Source organism: Oncorhynchus gorbuscha, unplaced genomic scaffold (genome assembly GCF_021184085.1).
Source record: "Oncorhynchus gorbuscha isolate QuinsamMale2020 ecotype Even-year unplaced genomic scaffold, OgorEven_v1.0 Un_scaffold_9100, whole genome shotgun sequence".
Classification (NCBI taxonomy): Eukaryota; Metazoa; Chordata; class Actinopteri; order Salmoniformes; family Salmonidae; genus Oncorhynchus; species Oncorhynchus gorbuscha.
This window is the reverse complement of record NW_025752142.1, coordinates 7,501-13,331: the sequence shown is the minus strand read 5'-3', so window position 1 is coordinate 13,331 and position 5,831 is coordinate 7,501. Positions and strand designations below refer to the sequence as shown.

The following is a 5,831-nucleotide window of genomic DNA, read 5'->3' as shown; positions in this document are numbered from 1 at the left end:
TAACAATCTCACTTCAAACCCTCCTCGATGCTCTACTGGTTATCTCTCGTCTGCCGGTGTTGCTGTTATCTCTCGTCAACAATCTCCTTCAAACCTCCTCGATGCTCTACTGGTTATCTCTGCCGTCTGCCGGTTGTTGCTGTTATCTCTCGTCTGCTGGTGTTGCTGTTATCTCTCGTCTGCTGGCGTTGCTGTTATCTCTCGTTTACTGGCGTGGCTATTATCTCTCGTCCACTGGTGTGGCTGTTATCTCTCGTCTACTGGCGTGGCTGTTATCTCTCGTCTACTGGCGTGGCTGTTATCTCTCGTCTACTGGCGTTGCTGTTATCTCTCGTCTACTGGCGTGGCTGTTATCTCTCGTCTACTGGCGTGGCTGTTATCTCTCGTCTACTGGCGTTGCTGTTATCTCTCGTCTACTGGCGTGGCTGTTATCTCTCGTCTACTGGCGTGGCTGTTATCTCTCGTCTACTGGCGTTGCTGTTATCTCTCGTCTACTGGCGTGGCTGTTATCTCTCGTCTACTGGCGTGGCTGTTATCTCTCGTCTACTGGCGTGGCTGTTATCTCTCGTCTACTGGCGTGGCTGTTATCTCTCGTCTACTGGCGTGGCTGTTATCTCTCGTCTACTGGCGTGGCTGTTATCTCCGTCTACTGGCGTGGCTGTTATCTCTCGTCTACTGGCGTGGCTGTTATCTCTCGTCTACTGGCGTGGCTGTTATCTCTCGTCTACTGGCGTGGCTGTTATCTCTCGTCTACTGGCGTGGCTGTTCTCTTGTCTACTGGCGTGGCTGTTCTCTCGTCTACTGGCGTGGCTGTTATCTCTCGTCTACTGGCGTGGCTGTTATCTCTCGTCTACTGGCGTGGCTGTTATCTCTCGTCTACTGGCGTGGCTGTTATCTCTCGTCTACTGGCGTTGGCTGTTATCTCTCGTCTACTGGCGTTGCTGTTATCTCTCGTCTACTGGCGTTGCTGTTATCTCTCGTCTACTGGCGTTGCTGTTATCTCTCGTCTACTGGCGTTGCTGTTATCTCTCGTCTACTGGCGTTGCTGTTATCTCTCGTCTACTGGCGTTGCTGTTATCTCTCGTCTACTGGCGTTGCTGTTATCTCTCGTCTACTGGCGTTGCTGTTATCTCTCGTCTACTGGCGTGGCTGTTATCTCTCGTCTACTGGCGTGGCTGTTATCTCTCGTCTACTGGCGTGGCTGTTATCTCTCGTCTACTGGCGTGGCTGTTATCTCTCGTCTACTGGCGTAGCTGTTCTCTGATCTACTGGCGTAGCAGCTATCTCCAGACTACTGGCGTGGCTGTTATCACTGACTACTGGCGGGCTGTTACTCTCGTCTACTGGCGAGCTGTTATCTCAGTCTACTAGCAGTGGCTGTTCTCTGTCTACTGGCATGGCTGTTCTGCAGCATGTTCTACATCTAGTGGAAAGCCTTCCCAGAAGAGTGGAGGCTGTTATAGCAGCAATGTTCCTACATCTGAGTGGCAAGCCGTTCTCTCAGCTACAGAGTGGAGGTTGTTATAGCAGCAATGTTCCAACATCTAGTGGAAAGCCTTCCCAGAAGAGTGGAGGCTGTTATAGCAGCAATGTTCCAACATCTAGTGGAAAGCCTTCCCAGAAGAGTGGAGGCTGTTATAGCAGCAATGTTCCTACATCTAGTGGAAAGCCTTCCCAGAAGAGTGGAGGCTGTTATAGCAGCAATGTCCCAACATCTAGTGGAAAGCCTTCCCAGAAGAGTGGAGGCTGTTATAGCAGCAAAGAGGGACCAACTCCATATTAATGCACATGGTGATGGAATGAGATGTTAGACGAGCAGGTGTCCACATCCTGTTGGTAGTGTAATTTAATCTCTGGTCATCCTCTCCACACCATGGTTGTTCTAACAGGGCCGCTGTGTCTTTCAGCCCCAGGGACGCTCTGCCAGAGGTCACCAGGAGCAGGGACACCCAACACGGGGACTCCTCAGAACGTCACAACCTGGTAAGATGGAGAACATGGGAGAGTTTTCAGGGGCTAGGAAAAGTCCAGATGGTCTTTATTCAACCTTAGACTTGATAGATGGGAATTTGTTGCTTCCTAGACATCTTGAGAAAGATGTTACACATTGGTCAGTATTATTCTTCATAAAAAACAACAACTAATCAGTGTTGGTTTATTCATTCTAATATTATTGCTCCCTCTCTCTCTCTCTGTCTCTCTCTCTCTGTCTCTCTCTCTCTCTCTCTCTCTCTCTCTCTCTCTCTCTCTCTCTCTCCTCCCTCTCTCTCTCCTCCCCTCTCTCTCCTCCCTCTCTCTCTCCTCCCTCCCTCTCTCTCCCTCTCTCTCTCTCCTCCCTCCTCTCTCCTCCCTCTCTCCCTCCCTCTCTCTCTCTCTCTCTCTCTCCCTCTCTCTCTCTCTCTCTCTCTCTCTCTCTCTCTCTGTCTCTCTCTCTCTCTCTCTCTCTCTCTCTCTCTCTCTCTCTCTCTCTCTCTCTCTCTCTCTCTCTCTCTCTCTCTCTCTCTCTCTCTCTCTCTCTCTCTCTCTCTCTCTCTCTCTCTCTCTCTCTCTCTCTCTCTCTCTCTCTCTCTCTCTCTCTCTCTCTCTCTCTCCTCCCTCCCTCTCTCTCCCCTCCCTCTCTCTCCTCTCTCTCTCTCTCCTCCCTCTCTCTCTCCTCCCTCCCTCTCTCACTCCTCCCTCTCTCCTCCCTCCCTCTCTCTCCTGCCCTCTCTCTCTCCTCCCTCTCTCTCCCTCCTCCTCTCTCTCTCTCCCTCCTCTCTCTGCTCTCCCTCCCTCTCTCCTCTCCTCGCTCTCTCTCCTCCCTCCCTCTCTGCTCTCTCTCTCTCTCTCTCCTCCCTCTCTCTCTCTCCCTCTCCTCTCTCCCTCCCTCTCTCTCTCCTCCCTCTCTCTCTCCCTCCCTCTCTCTCCTCCCTCTCTCTCCTCCTCTCTCTCTCTCCTCCCTCTCTCTCTCCTCCTCTCTCTCTCTCTCCTCCCTCTCTCTCCCTCCCTCCCTCTCCTCTCCTCCTCTCTCTCTCTCTCTCTCTCCTCCCTCTCTCTCTCCTCCCTCTCTCTCTCCTCTCTCTCTCTCCCTCTCCTCTCTCTCTCTCTCTCCTCCCTCTCTCTCCCCCTCCCTCTCGCTCCTCTCTCCTCTCTCCCTCTCTCTCCTCCCTCTCTCTCTCTCCCTCTCTCTCTCCTCCCTCTCCTCTCTCTCCTCTCTCTCTCCTCCCTCCCTCTCTCCTCCCTCTCTCCTCCTCCCTCTCTCTCCTCCCTCTCTCTCCTCCCTCTCTCTCTCTCTCTCCCTCCCTCCCCTCCCTCTCGCTCCCTCCCTCTCTCCCCTCCTCTCCTCCCTCTCTCTCTCCTCCCTCTCTCTCTCCTCCCTCTCTCTCTCCTCCCTCCCTCTCTCTCTCCTCCCTCTCTCTCTCCTCCCTCCTCTCTCTCTCCTCCCTCTCTCTCCTCCCTCTCTCTCTCCTCCCTCTCTCTCTCCTCGCTCTCTCTCTCCTCCCCCTCTCTCTCCTCCCCCTCTCTCTCCTCCCCCTCTCTCCCCTCCCTCTCTCTCCTCCCTCTCTCTCTCCTCCCTCTCTCTCTCCTCCCTCTCTCTCTCCTCCCTCTCTCTCTCCTCCCTCTCTCTCCTCCCTCTCTCTCTCCCTCCTCTCTCTCCTCCTCTCTCTCCTCCCTCTCTCTCTCCTCCCTCTCTCTCTCCTCCCTCTCTCTCTCCTCCCTCTCTCTCCTCCCTCCCTCTCTCCTCCCTCCCTCTCTCCTCCCTCTCTCTCCTCCCTCCCTCTCTCCTCCCTCCCTCTCCCTCCCTCCCTCTCTCCCCTCCCTCCCTCTCTCCCCTCCCTCCCTCTCTCTCCTCCCTCCCTCTCTCTCCTCCCTCCCTCTCTCTCCTCCCTCCCTCCTCTCCTCCCTCCCTCTCGCTCCTCCCTCCCTCTCGCTCCTCTCGCTCCCCCTCTCTCTCTCCTCCCCCTCTCTCTCTCTCTCTCTCCTCCCTCTCTCCCTCTCTCTCTCCCTCCCTCTCTCCCTCTCTCTCTCCTCCCTCTCTCTCCCCTCTCTCCTCCCTCTCTCTCCCTCTCTCTCTCCTCCCTCTCTCTCCCTCTCTCTCTCCTCCCTCTCTCTCCTCTCTCTCTCCCTCTCTCTCTCCTCCCTCTCCCTCTCTCTCTCTCCCTCTCTCTCTCCTCCCTCTCTCTCTCTCCTCCCTCTCTCTCTCTCCTCCCTCTCTTTCTCCTCCCTCTCTTTCTCCTCACTCTCTCTCCTCCCTCCCCCTCTCTCCTCCTCTCTCTCTCCTCTCTTTCTCCCCTCCCCCTCATCTCTCTCTCCTCCCCCTCATCTCTCTCTCCTCCCTCATATTTCTCTCTCTCCTCCCTCATGTCTCTCTCTCCTCCCTCTCTCTCTCCTCCCTCTCTCTCTCCTCCCTCTCTCTCTCCTCGCTCTCTCTCTCTCGCTCTCTCTCTCCTCCCCCTCTCTCTCCTCCCTCTCTCCCTCTCTCTCTCCCCCTCTCTCCTCCTCTCTCTCTCCCTCTCTCTCCCTCTCTCTCCCCCTCTCTCCTCCCTCTCTCTCTCCCTCTCTCTCTCCCTCTCTCTCCCTCTCTCCCTCTCTCTCCTCCCTCTCTCTCTCCCTCTCTCTCTCCTCCCTCCTTCTCTCTCTCCTCCCTCCTTCTCTCTCTCCTCCCTCCTTCTCTCTCTCCTCCCTCTCTCTCCTCCCTCTCTCTCCCTCTCCTCCCCCTCTCTCCTCCCCCTCATCTCTCTCTCCTCCCTCCCTCTCTCCCTCTCTCTCTCCTCCTCTCTCTCTCCTCCCTCTCTCCTCTCTCTCTCCTCCCTCTCTCCCTCTCTCTCTCCTCCCTCTCTCTCCCTCTCTCTCTCCTCCCTCTCTCTCCTCTCTCTCTCCTCCCTCTCTCTCTCCTCCCTCTCCCTCTCCTCCTCTCTCTCTCCTCCCTCTCTCTCTCCTCCCTCTCTCTCTCCTCCCTCTCTCTCTCCTCCCTCTCTTTCTCCTCACTCTCTCTCTCTCCCCTTCCTCTCTCTCCTCCTCCCCCTCTCTCCTCCCCTCATCTCTCTCTCCTCCCTCATATTTCTCTCTCTCCTCCCTCATATTTCTCTCTCTCCTCCCTCATGTCTCTCTCTCCTCCCTCTCTCTCTCCTCCCTCTCTCTCTCTCCGCTCTCTCTCCTCGCTCTCTCTCTCTCCTCGCTCTCTCTCTCCCTCCCCTCTCTCTCCTCCCCCTCTCCCTCCTCCCCCTCTCTCTCTCCTCCCTCTCTCCCCTCTCCCTCTCTCCCCCTCTCTCCTCCTCTCTCTCTCCCTCTCTCTCTCCCTCTCTCTCCTCTCTCTCTCCCTCTCTCTCTCCTCCCTCTCTCTCTCCCTCTCTCTCTCCTCCCTCCCTTCTCTCTCTCCTCCCTCCTTCTCTCTCTCCTCCCTCCTTCTCTCTCTCCTCCCTCTCTCTCCTCCCTCTCTCTCCCCTCTCTCCTCCCCCCTCTCTCTCCCCCTCATCTCTCTCTCCTCCCTCCCTCTCTCCCTCTCTCTCTCCTCCCTCTCCCTCTCCTCTCCCTCCTCCCTCTCTCTCCTCCCTCTTCTCTCTCCTCCTCCTTCTCTCTCTCCTCCCTCCTTCTCTCTCTCCTCCCTCCCTTCTCTCTCTCCCTCCCTCCTTCTCTCTCTCCCTCTCTCTCCCCCTCTCTCCTCCCCCTCTCTCCCTCCCCCTCATCTCTCTCTCACTCCCTCCCACTCTCTCTCCTCCCTCCCACTCTCTCTCACTCCCATCTCTCTGTCTCCTCCCTCTCTCCTCCCCCTCTCTCCTCCCCCTCATCTCTCTCTCCTCAATCCCTCTCATCTCTCTCTCCTCCCTCCCTCTCTCCTCCCCTCCTCATCT

The 5,831-nt window shown here is 56.4% G+C and overlaps 1 pseudogene; it reads left to right on the top strand.

Annotated features, from left to right (window-relative positions):
* Nucleotides 1-1,889: 1,889 nt before the first annotated feature.
* LOC124030060 overlaps nucleotides 1,890-5,831 on the top strand; it is a 9,811-nt pseudogene continuing 5,869 nt past the window's right edge.